Source organism: Magallana gigas, chromosome 8 (genome assembly GCF_963853765.1).
Source record: "Magallana gigas chromosome 8, xbMagGiga1.1, whole genome shotgun sequence".
Classification (NCBI taxonomy): domain Eukaryota; kingdom Metazoa; phylum Mollusca; class Bivalvia; order Ostreida; family Ostreidae; genus Magallana; species Magallana gigas.
In genome coordinates, this window is record NC_088860.1 from 7,954,782 (window position 1) to 7,973,357 (window position 18,576).

Here is an 18,576-nt window from a genome sequence, read left to right on the forward strand (position 1 = left end):
ACAAGACAAATATCGAAAATATATACTGGCATCAGACTTTTAGACAACAATAACTATTATATCAAGAAAATATCTAACTTTAAATTTTTAATAATGAATAAAAAAAGTTGACAACAAAGTAAAAAAAAAACCCATTCATTAATAATGCTCAAATCTTCAAATTTTCCATTAAAAATATTTGACTTGAGAAAACTCTACGATTAGGCAAAAATGTTTGATATCCATAAAAAAAATAATATTTAGCAGTGAGTTATGCTGGTCCATAAAGCTCGAAAATTCAGCGACTTTTTCTCTCTTTGTCACTCCTAGGTATTATGCACAGCACTTATGAATACCACATTCTTGTTTTCATCAAACATGATATCTCTCTCTCTCTCTCTCTCTCTCTCTCTCTCTCTCTCTCTCATTAATTAGAAAAAAGACTCGTAAAATTATACATCGTGAAGTGTTTTGCTTACATAGTTTCGCCATCTGTGTTTAAAACAATTTGATTGGTACTCCCGTTTAAATGTTTTAACTAATTCACTTATATGCTTAAAAAGTAATATGAAAATATTCAGTTTCGGATAATGCTCCTCCTATAATCTATGAAAAGGTATAAGAAGACTTATCTTTGCATTTTGTAACATAAAAATAACATTCAGGGTTAATGCATACATTTATTATGGAAATTGCATTTATTTCGTAAAACTTGAAAAACAAACCTTAAACAGCATGCATAACACAATATGCATAATATATAAATAATATTCAAATTTTCTTAATTAGCTTTTACCCAGTAGTAGGTCTAAATATTTTTTTTATTTTTGTACAAGTTGCTAGAATGAATGAGCATATAAAAATAGCAATGTGTAGTTTAATAATTTTCCCATAAACGTGACTTGAGCTTCAAATTTTATGCATTACACACACAACTTCTTTGAGGCCACTATTTTTTTGTTATTTTCAAATTTCGGCACTTGACCGTTGGTTCATTGTTCAAATGGATCTTTCTTTTGCATGTAAGGATGTGTACACTCCCCATCTTCGCTGGCCTTGGTTATGTATTTTTTCTGCATTTCCATAGACAAATAAACCCATCAATGAAAGCATTTTTGAAAAGAATGTTTATCAGTGTTCTTCTCTTATTTTAATAATTATGATATTTTTAAATCAAAATGTCAAATACTTTTTCAATGAAACATAATTAAAGTTCCTACCAGAAAATATAGCAACATTTAAATTGATCGAAGAAAGGACTGGGCGCATTACTTTATTATTTATGTTGTCCATACGAGCACTTGTAAGATTTTTGTGTCGGACAAAATATGGGTGATAAATTACAAACATCACCATCGCATAATAATTTCATCCTAATGCTAAGATTTTGGGATTTCCAAACGTTACATTTTCTTACGTAAGAGGTCAACGACTTTTTGCTATAACTTAATGGATTCATCATTAAAAGATTAAAGACAAAAACTGACGTATAAGCATATACCTTGCACTGCTTGTTACTGAAATATACACAATCCATTTCTAACAGAAAAAATGACACAATCCGCTAATGTGGGTCAGGTATTTTTTCTGTCTGCAATCTCGTTACCACGAATCACCAATTAAGCATTTTGATTTGCTTAATTATCGCTCAACGAAAACAATCTCTATGAAATTTTGAATATTTAACTTTTATTTACGTTTGTACTTTGATTATTTATCGTTTTCGTTAAGTTTGGCAGGTTCACGGACCAGACCTACCAGTCTTTGAAATTCAATTTAATTCTTTATTCAATCAAGACCCTCAGTTCACTGGTATATGAGGTTCATCATTAGTACATACAAATGAACACAAAAACAGTCAAGTATCACAAGTACAGTGGTAGTAATAAAGATAAAAAATAGTTGAGTAATACAACACACTAGGCTGTATAAATTTGTTTTTAGGAAGTGCAGACCAGATTTCCAAATTTTTCGAATAAATTTAAACAATGTTTTTAGATTTTCTAAATCATAAAATATTCATCAGCTTGTTCAAATTTATTATATTTTGGGTTTCATAGTATCCCTTGGACAAAAACATTTTTCTATCGTGTGCAAAATGTGTACATTCTTAAATATAATGAAAATCATCCACAATGCTATTACAATCACACATTGTACATTTTCTTAATTTTTAAATTTTTATCAATATTATTCCATGTACCTGTTCTGTTGGGAATCGAAGATTACAGGTATGTAATTTTGTAAACGTTGATTTCTAGGTAAAACAGATTTTCATGTTTGATATACATAATTTATTCTGATTTATGAATGTTGAAGCAAAACTAATTCATATACTTCTAATACTTCTATGAAGTATTGTTTTCTCCATTTAAAAACGATTTTTGGTTTAGAATTAAAAGTTAGATTAAGCGATGAAAGATTTGATAATTCTTTGTGAAATACTAGCATTCATTTTTGATCAAGTTTTTAAACCTAACCTTTATTAATATGTTTGCATTAGAACTATTACAAATTATTTCCTTGTAAAAACGAGAGAAGAAACGCATTAACAAGATGCATATATAAGGCAATTTTCATTTTACGTAGTTTTTAAAAATGCATTTGAAGATTACATAATTGGACAATCATTACATAATTTTTCATTGAAGTAGAAAAGAATGTAGTGTTGATTGTCCTTATTAGCCTTAGTTGTCAAGCTTTCCCATTTAGAGTCCTTGCACACCATAAAAATAAGTTTAAAAACTGCTCTGAGCTAATCCTGTTACAAATTTTAAAATCCTCATATGTTTTTTTCCCGGTACAATTTATTCAAATTTAGCAAAATTTATCACTTAATTTGTGTTTTTAAGTTGACAGGAAAATAATTAAAGCATGTCAGGTAAACGGGAAACCCACTGATTATTTTATTTCCATGCGTGTCTATATCTCGCGCATAAGATAATTATAGAATCAGTTTGATTATACAGCATATAAATCTACATATCAACCGATGCGTTTCCATATTTATTCCGCCTACTTTTGAAAAAATAACATTTTGTAAACTAAAAAAAAAAGTAAAATTCGATTTATTTTAAAATACATTTAGATATCCTGTCCGCTTCAATAAAAAGCATCGTTTATATATTTTCAAATAGCAGATCCTAGATGGGTTTGAAAAAATGATTATATATTTTTATCCCCTGCTCTTTATTGAATCATTGAGAGGTCAGCTTTATAAATCTCTCTCTCTCTCTCTCTCTCTCTCTCTCTCTCTCTCTCTCTCTCTATATATATATATATACACTCTGACTTTAATAAATTATAATATGCACTTAGTTTTCAATAAAAAATGCACAGAGCACAGAGAACTGGAAATATAAATCCTTTTCGTGAGAGTTTTTTTTAAACATTTACATAAAGCTGTTAACACAGATCCCTCTTTCCCTCCCTTTTTTAATTGTGTAAGTAACCAAGTCAAGAGTAGTGATCAAAGAGATCAAATACCGATCAGCTGATAGTGAATATATTGATAACTGACTGCGCTGATGATAATTTCAAATTTTTATTTTTTGTTTCGTAAAAAACTCTATGTAATAGCGTTAGATATAGACAGAGACTTTTCATAAATTCGGAATTTTTTTCAAGTTTATTGCTTTTTATTATATAAGATGCACTAAAATTGTTATAATTAGAATCCATTTTAATTTATGCATTTAAACAGGATGTTCCTATAAATACATTACGAAAATATTAAAGGTAAAACTCACTGACAAGTGACCAAGAACTAATTTGGTTAATTTTTGAAAGGTTTGAAGTAAATGGGAGAGGGATATTTTATTTAGGAATTTTATTCTATTTCTATACAGTAAATCATTTTTACTAATTATGAAATACTTTATAAAGAATAACATTTATTTACACGAAAAGGCAGATTGTCATGAAAATATCATTTTGCGTTTATACTTATATATCTGGAATGAGATAGAGCTAACCATTATAAAGGCAGAGAAGTGAAAAGATACTTTGAGATGCAAAGAAGTGATAAGTATTTGTTTAAGTATCTATGGATTGATTTGATAAACCATACTTTATATTAAATGAAAAACGAAAACAGAAAAATAATGCATCATTTTAATACAAATCTTTAAATTTCAGCTGCAGATTTTTTTTACTACCCTGTAATTTTCTATACTGACGACGTTAATGGACCAATCAATAATGAAGTGTAGAATAGGTCATGTTTTACATTTCATCAAAGAAATTTATTACCGTAAAATTTGAAATTTTAAGTTTGAAAACCAAGGTTTAATTTCTTACCAAAAGGTAAGTATTAAGATAAGTATTGAATTTTAATAATTACAGACAAATTCTGTTGCTGAGAAGAAACTCCTATACATTGGCTTTCCTAAACAATATCCCTTCATGTTGACATATTCTTCTATTTTTTTTATATTTAAATATAATTAACTATTTCCTTTTTTATTTTTAATCACAGCACAATGTATGTATATTTTATTGCCAACGTTTAAAACATCTTCTTTCTGATATATTAGTAAGAGTTAGTGAGAAAAACCAGAAATCGTTTTTTTTTTAAATTTGGCACTTTGAACAAAATATATGCTATAAAATATATTGTACACAAACAATCAAATACTCAGATAAAAAGATCTCTAAAATGTGCGATAATTTAATTTAAAGGGAAAAATCAACGCAGTTTTATTTTTCCATTCTTAATGTCGATACGATTAACTTGGGCACTTTTAACTCTTCACCAAATCATGAATGTCAAGCGTCGAATTGCAAGCGAGATACAAAATTTTAGAATTCTACTTTTTTCTTGTAGCCAACTCTCGACCCTTGTTTTTGTTTGTTTAAGAAGAAAATGAAATAATTCATCTCGTTTGTCAAGAGCCGTGTAATGTTCAAGTTATGGTAATTTCTTTTTACATTACATAATTTGTTAACAAAAACATAATGTAAGTGTCGTTTACAAAATGAATTATGAGCTCTTTATCTCATTTGTAATTTGACTTCTGATATAATTCTAAATTTATAGAAGCATTAGAAATAACCAAGTCTATCGTTTATCTAGGAATAAAATGAAAAATAAAATTTTGAAAAAAAAATGATATCGAATCGTATTATTGTACCTTTAAGATTATCTCTTATTGACTGCTATAATTTAGGAGAAATAGTCAGAATTGACAATGGTTTTTGATTCCAGTGAGAAAAAACGCTACTGGTAAAGCTAATAGAGGCATGGAGATAAAATTACATACTTCATAATTCTATTCTTTTTTTTTAATTTCTTAGACATATTTTCATGATTTAAGCTGAGGGACACCAAGCTTTATTAAAAAATAGAGCATTGGTGATTGTCCCCACAATTTGTAGGCTATGTGATAGATAATTTGAAGATGTATCAAAATTTTATCAGTATGCAAAGGATTAACACTCTCTTCTTTTTTTTTCGTGGAAAAATAGAATATTTGGCCATTCTTGAGTTGAATTTTTAAGTAAACTTTTCTTTACTGATGACAAAATTTGTTGACCCTCCCCCAGCCCGCCTTATTATTGACGCAGGTTTATTTTACTGTCCATTAGCTGATTCCATATCCAAAAAAGTACAATTTTTTTTTCAATTTGCTAGATTGTTGACCAATTAACTATGTAATAGGTAATTAGTCAACCATGTTTAGATATGAGTTTGGTATATATTAACAATTGTTTAATTTATTTTAAATAAGATAACATGACATTCGTATGACGTCGTTAAAACGAAACACTAAGTCGTTATAACGAGATGATAATGTTTCGTCCATACTTGTTTCGTAAACATGTGTATAACATTAAGTTAAATAGTTTTTTAAAAACCATAGAACACTTTTTGTTCGTTATGTACAACTTATTATATAATTTACCTCGGTACTACAGCTTATTTCTTTGTACGACATTATCTCGTCATAAAGACTTAGTATCTCGTTATTACGACTTGCTATCGTAAGTACGGCATATTATCTGGTTTCAATTCCACATACGTTTATCATACTACACTCATCGCAGCCTTTCCAAGCAGGAAATACTTTAAAATCATAAATCGGTTTTGAATACCTTTCAGTAAATGTTCTACCTAACCTCTTTCTTTACTCCTAACTAAAATTCTTACAGTAGTGAAGGAGAAACTTCAAGAGTACTGTACAACAAAATACTCCAGAAGCAGTGTGAATCAGATGTGGATACTTAAAAACGCCAAAGAATTATTAAAATCTTTGAGGTCACAAAATCTTACCAAAATCAATAGTATCAAAACGTACGATTTTTCAACGCTTTATACAACCATTACCCATGAAAAATTAAAATCTAGGCTTTTTGTTATCATCGACAGTTGTCTCTTTAATCAAAATAAAACTCGTAAATTTTCTTACCTTGTCATTGAAAATTAAAAAAATTATTTTGTTCAAAACCATTCTGATTGCACTCACAAGTACTAGTACTCTGAAGTTGACATAAAAACTTGAATTTTTGATAGGCAACATAAATGTAGTTTTTGGCGACCATGCAGGTCTTCCAACAACCAGTCGGAATTCCCATGGGCACAAACTGTGCTCCTCTATTGGTTGAATTATTTTCATATTCTTTTGAAGCAGAATTCATTCAAAAGCTTGTGCATGAAAAGAATAAACCTCTTGCTGTGGCCTTCAACTCCACATTTAGATATATTGATGATGCTTCATCCATTAACAACTGTTACTTTTTTTACTTTTATGTTAACCCAATATATTCCAGTGAGCTTAAAATAAAAGACACCACAGATTCCGAAACATCTGTTTCATAATTGGATATTTTACTCGAAAAAGACGTTAATAGTAACCTAACAACAAAATTATATGATAGACGTGATGGTTTTAATTTTTCCATCGTCATCTTCCCTTATTTATTTAGCAATATACCATCATCACCTGCTTAAGGGGTTTATGTCTCTCAGCTTATACGTTATGCAAAAGCATGCTCGACATACGAACAATTTATTAAACGAGACATGCTACTTATAAACAAGTTGCTGGAGCAAGAATATCAAGAACCTCGATAAACACCATCTTTACGCCAGTTCTATGGTCGATACAATGACCTTGTTAGCAAGTACAATGTTTCATTAGGACACATGCTGACTGACTTTTTAATTCTTGTAAGACCATTATTTATACACTGGACTGACTAAGGCTTCTTCCGTTTTTAGCTCACCTGAGCTGATAGCTAAAGTGAGCTATTCTGATCACATTTTGTCTGTCGTCCGTCTGTCCGTCTGTCCATTAGTCTGTAAACTTTTAACATTTTCAACATCTTCTCAAGAACCACTTGGCCAATTTCAACCAAACTTAACACAAACCATCCTTAGGCTTAGGGGATTCAAAGTTGTAAAAATTAAGGACTACGCCCTTTTACAAAGGGAGATAATTAGGAATTATTGAAAATTTTCTAGAAATTTTCAAAAATCTTCTTCTCACGAACCATTAGGCCAGAAAAGCTGAAACTTGTGTAAAAGCATCCCCAGGTAGTGCAGATTCAAATTCATGACCCAGGGGGGTTCGATGGGGCCACACTGGGGGTCGACTTTTTACATAGGAATAATTAGAGTAAATCTTTAAAAATCTTCTTCTCAAGAACCATTTGGGCAGGAAAGCTTAATCTTGTTTGGAAGCATCGCCAGTTAGTGAGATTTCAAGTTTATTCAAATCATGATTCCCGGTGGGTAGGATTGGGTCACAAGGGGGGGGGGGGGCACATTTTTACATAGGAATATATAGAAAAATATCTTTTAATCTTTTTCTGAAAAAAATATTTCCCTTAAAAAGCTGTTAACTTTAGTAAATGCAACTTCAGATAGTGTAGATTCAAATTTGTTCAAATCAAAATCTTTAGGGGTAATGTGGGGCCACATTGGGGATTCATTATCTCTTACTTACAATGCTGTTTATGTCGTTTGTAAGAGTTAATTTATGTCGCTATGATGACTTATTATCTCATACGTACAACTTTCGACATATTATCACGTACATACGTTATAGGTAAAACTTTAATTGGCAGTAACACGCTTCCGGAAGAGACATGTAAGCAAAATACTGTATTCAAGACATGCAAGAACATCAGTCCTGAAAATCCGCATTCCGATTTTGTTTTTGGAGCAAGGAATTAATTAACTTAAGCAATCTTTATTATATTCGGTTAACATTAAAGAGAATATTGCATTTGAGGTTTTTTGCCAACGTGTTAAAGCTCTTCCATTTTAGAATCGTTAGACGCTAATGGCTATAAAACATTGGTAAAACAATCTTGTTAAACAATATATTGTTTATATAATTTTATATGATAAAAGTGATCCCTCGTAGCCGTGAGCTCTGTAATCTTTGAATAGCCCTGTTTTATCTTCAACAACCAAATGCCACAGGAGGTATATTTGGAACCCTAAGATTTCATTGTTTCTTATAGAAAAAGTTAATTGAAGGCGCAAGAAGACTACATATTCTATGTCTGCATTTACATATAAGATAGAATTAAGTCCATTCTTGCACAAAATATTTTTGCAGTAACTCAACATGTTTTATTTTATTTAGTGAATCTATTTTTCACATTTTTCAGATGACCATTTATTAAGGAAGATTGCTGTCGAGTTTGTGATTTGTTTGGTCTATCTTCATTATCTAATACCACAAGGACTTACATAACATTCATAACATTCTTGTTCGCAAGACTTCTATTTAACCGATTTCTCTCTCTCTCTCTCTCTCTCTCTCTCTCTCTCTCATCAATTAATGACAGCAACAGAAAACGTAATTCATGCACAGTAGAGTGTTGTTATTTGTTTAGATCCGCCATCTGTATTTTAAACAAATCTTGACAAAGAAAAAAAAGGAAAAAGGTTACTTTCCAAAATTCTGAAAATCCTAATCCGTAGAAGGGGGGGGGTAGTATACCTTAAACTTCAATTCACTGATTATTTCCTTATTTTCAATTCAATTTTTCCAATGGTCCCATAAAAGTCCCATTTTTTGTATGTAAATTTAAGAAAAATCTTTGCTGCGCAAAAAAGGGGAAGGCAGGCCCCCATGCCCCCCCCCCCATTTATGTCCAATACATATTTCTGTTTCGATATCGTCAATGTTGCGATGTATACAATATTGATACGATATCGATTTTACATTGTCAACATTGCCGATATTTCTTTGCTGTGTTAACATCGTCGACATTGTCGACATCGCAACGTCGACAATGTTGAACCGATATCGAATTTACATCGTCAACATCGCCGATATTTCTTTGCTGTTAACATCGTCGACATTGTCGACATCGCAATATCGACGATGTTGAACCAATATCGAATTTAAACTGTCTACATCGCAAGTAGAAATATACAATGTAATACATATAGAATATCACCATCATTACGATATTGACAATGTCGACGATGTAAGCAGGATATAAGAGGTACGATGTAGACACGATGTTGACTCGATGTCGATCAACATTGCGATGTCGACGATGTAAACAGGAAAGAAGACATACGATTTAGACACGATGTCGACAATGTAAACAGGAAAGAAGGAACACGATGTAGACACGAACTCGACTCGATGTTGGTCAACATTGCGATATCGACAATGTCGACGATGTAAACAGGATATAAGAGGTACGATGTAGACACAATGTCTACACGATGTCGATCAACATTGCGATGTCGACGATATCGACGGTGTAAACAGGTTATTGGAGGTAGGTACGATGAAGACACAATGTCGACGGTGTAAACAGAAAAGAAGGCACACGATGTATTCACGATATCGACTCGATGTCGATCAACATTGCGATATCGACGATGTCGACGATGTAAACAGGATATAAGAGGTACGATGTAGACACGATGTCGACCCGATATCGATCAACATTGCGATGCCGACGATGTAAACAAGAAACAAGACACACGATGTGGACACAATGTCGACTCGATGTTGGTCAACATTGCGATATCGAAATTGTACACATGATATATATGGTACGCTGCAAATGCAAATTTAATAATTATACTAATATGATATTAACACATTGTGTACTCGGTATTTGCCAACATTGCGATGTCGACAATATTGATAAAACATCGTGAATTGGACATACCTCCCCCCCCCCCCCCCCGATGCTACGTGCTTGAAACAATTTTAATTGCTATTTCCGTTTTAACGTTTTCAACCAATTCATTTATATGCTTAAAAGTATTATGTATCGGTTTTTCATTATGCTCCTTCTAAAATCAATTAAAAAGGTATTAGAAGACTAACATTGTATTTTGTAACATCTTAACATTTAGTGTTAATGCATACATTTATCATTGAGATTAAATTTATTTAGTAATCTTTGAAAACTATTCTTTAACAGTATGCACGACACAATATGCATAATAAAGATATAATATTCAAATTTTCTTAATTAGCTTTTTCCCTGTAGTATTTCTTAATATTTCTTTAATTTTTAACACTTTGCTAAAATAAATGAATAAATAGATATATCAATACGTTGAATAATTTTCCTACAAACGTGATTTGGGACTCGGTTTTTATAGCCTAAACAAACAGCTTCTTTTAGCTTCTTTAAGGTATACGTTTACTCAGAATGAAAAAAAATTCCACTGATGATAATGAAAAACCATCTATTGTGTGTGAAAGACCTATCATGGTAGTGCTATTTTTCACTTTCAAAAAAGTAGGTCAATGACCTACTTTTTGAGATAATGGCCATTGAATATTTTTTGAAAATTTAAGAAAAATCCCCGAAAATTTAACACTATGAATGAGATTTTCTTATTTGTGAAAAAAAATATAAATTGCTAAATTCTTTTTAAAATGAAATACAGTTTATGAATGGCAGTGACACTAAACAGACACAAAGCATGAAGTTTTCATTCACAATATTTATGAATATTCCAGTCCGAGTTTCCTCTATCAGTTTTCAAATTCATACACTTTTTTGATTAAATTTTACAAAAAACTGAATGATGATAATACCAAAACATTTGTAGCATTAAACTAGGTATATTGACCTTACTCTGCAGGCATAAACGTTATATGAGGTCAATGATCAAAATTTTGAGATAAGGTGTCTTTCATCATTTTTAAGCATTTTTCAATATTTTTGTAGTGTGTGCAATTCAAATATCTAAACGAAAAAGTGAGATAAAACTAACAGAAAATATGCAAAATTATGTTGACTAACATATAAAATCTTAACTTTGAATATTACAGTACTACCAAAAATATCTAAGTGAAAAACAAAATCTGTAAATTTTAGTCCGAATTTCCTCTGTTTTGAAAATGTCCCAACTTTGTTTGAGCCTAATTCCATAATATAGTAAAAATATAGAATGGTTTGTCAATAATAATTCATTTCATAAATACTTTTTGTGATTAGAACAAATTTTACTCATGATATTGAACTTTATAACAATCCGAATTTGAGAACTCAAACCCTGAGTAAACAACGTCCTTAAGGCCACTATTTTCTATATATTTTCAAATTTTGGCTCTCCACACTTGGTCCATTTTTTAAATGAACATTTTTTGCATGTAAGGATCTGTGTCTCAGCACCCCTTTCACTGGCGAGGGTTATGTTTTTTTTGGATGCAGTGCATGCTTATTTCATATATATCTATGAAGTATAACTTGTACATGTACTCCATTTAAACCAGAATTTTTAGTGTAGAATCTAACGTTATAAATCAGATAAAGCGATGGAAGATCTGAATATCCTTCATGAAATATTAGTATTCATATTTGATCAATTTATAAACCAACCTTTAATTATTAAAATGTTTGTATTGGAACCAGATCATATCTCTTTTTTACAATTTTTTGTCTCCTAATTACTAGAGAAATATGGTGCATTAGCAGAGATACGTATACATTTAACGATATTAATTTTGCTTATTTGTAAAAATGTATTTAAAAATGACATTATTGGACAATCACTATATTTATCATATTTTATTTAGATTAAAAATGTAGTTTTAATTGTCCTTTTTCGCCGACGTCTTCAATGGCGTTCCAATTTTGAAAACATAGCATGCCATAAAAATGTTTTTTAAACTGTGTTGAAATAATGTTCTATATTAAATCCGTTCATACTTTTACCGGTATAAATATACTAATTTATTTACATTTTGCAAAACTTGTCACCGAGTGTTTTCATTTTACATAAAACTAGGATGTTACGTTAAAAAAAATGATTAATTATCGTATTTCAACGCGTGTATATTTCTCGCTTATATGATAATCATTTTGAATATACAACCAATAAATCTACATATCAACGGATGCATTTCCATATTTCTCCCAAGGAACCCAATTATTTTTAAATATAATAACCCTGTTTGCTTTAATAAAGAAAAGAATCCACAAATAGAAGTTTATATATTTTTAGACAGCAGATCCTAGATGGGTTTAACTTAAGTAAATCATGGCATTGTTTATTTTGTAAACCCACATTCATGTTTATACTCATAGAAATTTTCAGTAAATTTTAGTTATTATAAAGGAAGGAGTCGTTTCTGGTTTTGGCATTGTCAGAAGTAATCTAATGCTCATAAAAACAAGATGAAAGGAAATTAAATTATCATAATTTTTTTTTCTTTTTGACTATCAAACAACTTGGCATAGAAATGGTAGTCAAAGTTGAGAATCTAACACGGACTTTATTTTGGCGAAATATTGGCATATGAAAATATCACGTTTTTGCAATTCAGAATTGTTGTAGATTCTCGAGTCTATTTAGCATATTTAAAACAATAACATTAATGTTGATTTTTTGACAACTAATGTGAAGTAATGATAAGATACTTGGGTTTCAGAATATTTTTTTATTTGATTTGCCAATCAAAATTTTTTTGGGCTTTTTTAAGCGCTTGTTCAATCAATACATTTAAAATCTCTAATCAAATGCTCAATATACAGTAAAACACGCTTATAACGAAGTCCCAGGGACAGCCAATTCAACTTCGTTATGAGCGTAATTCGTTATATCCGTCAAGTTTACAACATGAAATAGAGACTTGGGGAATGAAATTCACTTCGCTGTTATCGTCAATTCATTATAAGCGTGTTCGCTATAACCGTGTTTTACTGTATTAGCGTATAATATAAGGTCCTCATAATATGTCATCATCAGAAATATTTGAATTTTGGAAGCTTAAAAAAATATTTAACATACATGTAATCTTCAAAATTTTAAAAAAATTAAGGAAATGCAGGCTAAGCAATATAAATTTTAGTTTTAATATTTATTCCCATTTGGTAGTATAAGCTGATAGACATTCTGATATTCTATCATTTCACTGAAGAATAGAAACTTCATATCTTAAACAGATGTCTACATAAATGCAGATAACTACATTTATTTTTATCATCCTTTAAATTGAGGATAAAGGTAGTGACCTTGATCTGATTAAACTGATAGAATCATTTAGTTATATGATCGGTATAACCGTGTCAAACTTTAATGAATTTCTTAATTTAAGAAGTAGGTCTGTTAACGAGAAGACCCCCCCCCCCCCCTCCTTTAAGTTATTTTTAATCATATCTTATTTTCGAAATGTGCAAACGGACATGCGCACTCACTCACTCAAACCCGAAAAACCAGTCTAACACACCCATTCATTCACTGATCCACCCGCCAAACGTAACCACGTGACCTCTCGTACTACTATCATACTATGAATGATGTAGAATGAATAAAGCGGTGTGAATGTAAACAAATGAACAATGGGAAATGTAAACATGAAATGTTGAAATAAATGAACGCAAATATGATTACTAATTAATTAAAATAATTAATCCTGTGACATTCTTTTCTGTCTGAAGAAAAAATGTCTCCTGACATTTTGCTTCAGATTAATATGGACACCAATTTTGAAAACAATATAGCAACTGAAAATAATAAACATAAAACTATACATTTTCTATGACATTCTCCCTATGTCAGACATACCAAACTTCAACTGGCTGGGACCCCATAACCCATTCTCCGTATCTGTCAGGTTTATTTCTCTCTCTAATAGACCTGCGTGGAATGAAAACATTAGTATCTGGCAACACATTATCATCTATATTTGGTAAAGACAAATTAAAATTATGTGACAAACCAGATCTGGATAAATCAACAGAATAGATAGGAAATCCATGATCTGATTCTACAGTCGAAGAATCGTACTGTGTTGTTACCGAGTTTCCACGACCAACGTCGATATTATCTGCGCCTGATATATCGAAATTATTATTGCCCGTTGCACCGAAAGATTCACTGGAATCATTCCCATGGTAAATACGTGAAGTATTAGGCGTACCCTAGGGTAAATTTTCCTTACCTGACCTTTTCTTAACCATATAGGTAAACTCTGAATCATCATCATCCTCACTTGAATCAGATGATGTTGACTTTGATTCTGCTAATACCTTTTGATGTCTGTCTCTCCTCTTATGTTGTTTGTCTGACTCTTTGGGAAATTCTGTATCTGCCGCATCTGAAATTGACATAAAAGGTAAAAGTAAATTTCTATGCAATGTTCTTACTGCACCCTTTCTGAACTCTTTCTGTACCTTGTATAACGGAATGTCTGGATTGGGTATGTCCACAATAACATATGGATCTCTTTCCCATTTGTCTGATAGTTTTGCTTTTACCGGTTTTGTGCAAAAGTATTATCAAAACTCTGTCAGTAATTTCTAATTTTGAATTTCTCACTCTAAAACTTAACTGTATCTATTCCAAAATAAGCATCAATGGCAAGCTAAGGGTGCCAACCAAACATAAGGTAATGAGGGGAATACCCTGTGGTATCTTGATTGGTAGCATTATATTCTTGAACAAGAGGTGGCACATAGGACTTCCAGTCCTCTTTTTGGTGATACTCCAAAGTTCCCAACATCTTTATTAGTGTTTGGTTGAATCGCTCCACTACGCCATTTCCCATGGGGTGGTAGGGTGTCGTCCTACTCTTACTTACCCCAGCGACGTTACATAGCTCTTTGATCAGTCGACTATCAAAATTCCGTCCCTGATCTGAGTGAATTCTCTCGGGAAAACCATAGTAGCAAATAAACTTTTCGTACAATGCTCTCGCTGTTGTTAATGCTTTCTGGTTCCTAGTAGGGATAGCTATTGCATACTTAGTAAAATGATCTGTAATTACTATTATGTCTTCAATGTTACCTTTGGACTTTTCAAGTGATAGGAAGTCAATACAAATCAACTCCATTGGTCTGGATGTTACAATGTTGACAAGTTCTGATTTAGGCTGTTCTCTGGTCTTTCTCCTTATACAACGACCACATTGTCCTACCTTGTCCTTGATATCTGCATCCATACCTACCCAGTAGAATCTTTGTTTCACAAGCCTACTGATTTTCTCACGACCTTGATGACCTACATCATCATGTAATCCTTTTAAAACTAAAGCTTTCATACTCTCTGAAAAACAGACTTAGTAAAGCATGAAATCAAGCTTACAGACAATATTCCTGTTAAAGAGCCTTACCGAAGAATTCCACCAGGAATGTATGAAAGGGTAAGGCAACACCTAAAAGAAATGTTGGAAGCTGGTGCTATAAGAAAACCACAGAGTTCTAACTGTTCAAATGTAGTGCTAGTTAAGAAATCTGATGGGTCTTTAAGATTCTGTATTGATCTTAGGAAACTTAACAACAAAACTATCAAAGGTGCTTACACTTTACCAAGGGTTAAAGAAACGATTGACACTTTGATTGGCAGTAAGTATTTCACAAAATTAGATTTACGATCTGGTGGCAGGTTGAAATAAATGAACGCAAATATGATTACTAATTAATTAAAATAATTAATCCTGTGACAGTATAATACAAAATTTGAACATGAACATGAACAATTTACATATAGAGAAAAGAGATGGGTAAGCTATACAATCACCTATCACTTCAAATTGTCATGCATAGGGCGTGTAATTAACATCGTGTATAGCAAACCAAGGTTGATTATAAATCATTTACAACACATTGTGTGTTAATTTAATCCCAGTGAATTCGGTTTGGGTTTTCCAAATGTCATGTGTCCTTAGAGATGAGGTCGAAAACAGTTTTTCTTTTTAAATAAATAGAAATATAAATTGATCTAGTTCTTTCAGTCAGTCTAATAAACTGATTGTTGACCTTTCTTGCTTTTGGTTTGGCAGGTTTGTTAACCAGGCACAACAATTACTTTGTTTCAACAGATTAATCATAGTGTATTACTATGGAAATTAAATATGATTATTAAAGAAATATAGTACGAGTTTTCATGAATGTTGCAGAATAACCTCCGAGGTCGAGAAATGTTGTTTTGTACTTTCATGATCAATGCGAGAAATTTTTGATTTTACAAATTTACCAAATCAAACTGATTTCTTATCAAAAACTATGAAAATGTCAAATTAATTTTAAAACCATTTTTCAATATCACACCAAAGTTCTTTTACATTGTTTCAATGTTTGTCTTACAAAAGCTACATAAGGGAGAATCAGTTAATTTTAACTTGTGCAAATAATGATTTTTATGGTACAATTCTATATAACTTACACAATCCTTATCGTATTCTGTTATTATTAAAGATAATTATGTCTTTGAATGTCCTTTTTCGCAAATGTCTATAAGATAAGATGTTAGTTTTTTCCTCCAAATTAATGGAGAGTATTATAAAATAAAATTACAAACTTATATACAGTTGATAACAAACATAGAACAGAACATATTTATAAATTTACATTAAGAATGGACAGCTATATAACAAAATAGCCAGTTATATATTACGACAGTCAAAATCAAGGTACCCTTTTTTGTACAGTGTATATGCAACAGTTAATAGTTAGATCTATAAAAAAAAAATTAACATTTTTTTCATTTTGTAAACGATATTGTTTAAAGTTTGCTTCATTGATACGTTCCATTAGTGATAGAAATTGCAACCCAGGATCCTGATTATCAAATAGAACATTTTCATATACATCTAATAAATCTCAAATGTTTTCAAGCATGTTGTCTTTATCTTAAACAAATGTTGAACAACATAAAAGAGTGTGCATATTAAAGTGTTTTACAGATTTGTTACAAAACGGACATGTTTTTTTAATTTTTTCATACATGAAACTTGTACTATAAATTATATACAACCTTTCAGAAGTATCTTCCTAAGTAATAGTCCACAACTTATTAGGACCTTCCTTTGTATAAATCTTACTGTAAAAACACATTACAGTATTTACAGAAACAAAGGCACGACATAGTTTTTCTTCTTCTGTCCATATTGTTTCAGTAATTAAATTAATTTGAATACTCCTTTTTGCTAAAAACTAAACTACAATTGTTTACTCAGAAATCAAAGAGCATATTTTTCTTTGCAGTGTGTAACAAAGTCTTACTAGCAAAAATACTTTAGTAACATAAACATCAGATATAGATCTATAAGCCAGGCTTTGCTAAGAGGCTTGAACTGATCTACGTAGTCTACCTAAAACAGTAGCCGGCATTTTTCAATATAGCCTTGAATTGTCCAATGTCCAATGTTTAAAATGCTTGAAAGAGGCGGAGAAAATTTTGAATCGTGTTTTGGTACATGTATAAAGATAAAGTATAAACGACATGCAAGAACATTAAACCTTAAAATCCTCATTCCGAATTTATTTTTTAGGAGCAAGAAATAAATTAACTTAAGCAATCTGTATCATATTTAGTAATATTATTTAAGAGAATCATGTATTCGAATGTCCTTTTTCGCGGATGTCTATAGGTTTTTGCATTTTAGAATATGAACGCTTCTGGCTTTAAAAAATTGATTGAAGAATCCGGTTAAACAATATATGTTTTCATATTTTCGCAGTACAAATGCTGTAATTTATTCGGAAATGCAATACATCTCGTTATTTTTCTCACCTTGCCAAACAAAGAAGGGAAAGTTAGCAGAAAAATTTATTTATCTATTCGATTTCCCGCACGTCTCTTTCTCGCCTGTAGAGAATAATAGAAACATATAAGTATTCTAACATATTTAACTATACATTTCAACGATCGCATTTTAATAGTATTCTCTCCGTGTACTTTTGAATAGAAAGATATGACTTTTTGTAACTTTTAAAAAAGGAAAATCCATTTTCTAAAGATACGGTTTTCTTGTTGTGTGTTTCATAAAATTAGCCCAGATGTACATAAAACTCATGAATATGATTCTTCATGAGCTTTACTTAAAATCTACCCACTCATTAAATCAATGTAAAGTCAGCTTCAATAACCGATATAAAATCATGTCAATCATGTTTATATTGGTAGAACTACAAATTAATTCTACAAATAATTTTTGTAACTTTTCAACTTTTTAAAAAAATCTTTAACTTCTATTTTTTAAAAAATATTTATCAGTATTTATTAATATATTTGCCATAGATAACATGATAATACATAGAGAATAATACATACCCTTTTCCATATCACAGCTTGTATCAGCCCGAGACTCCAATATCAGCCCGAGGGCCGAAGGCTAGAGGGCTGATATTGGTCGCGGGTTGATATTGGAATTG

The 18,576-nt window shown here is 31.0% G+C and overlaps 1 protein-coding gene across 1 annotated transcript in view; it reads left to right on the top strand.

Moving 5' to 3' along the window:
• Positions 1–18,576, top strand: part of LOC105333462 (nacrein-like protein) — a gene marked incomplete in the record, with an annotated part of 39,826 nt that overhangs the window by 10,559 nt on the left and 10,691 nt on the right.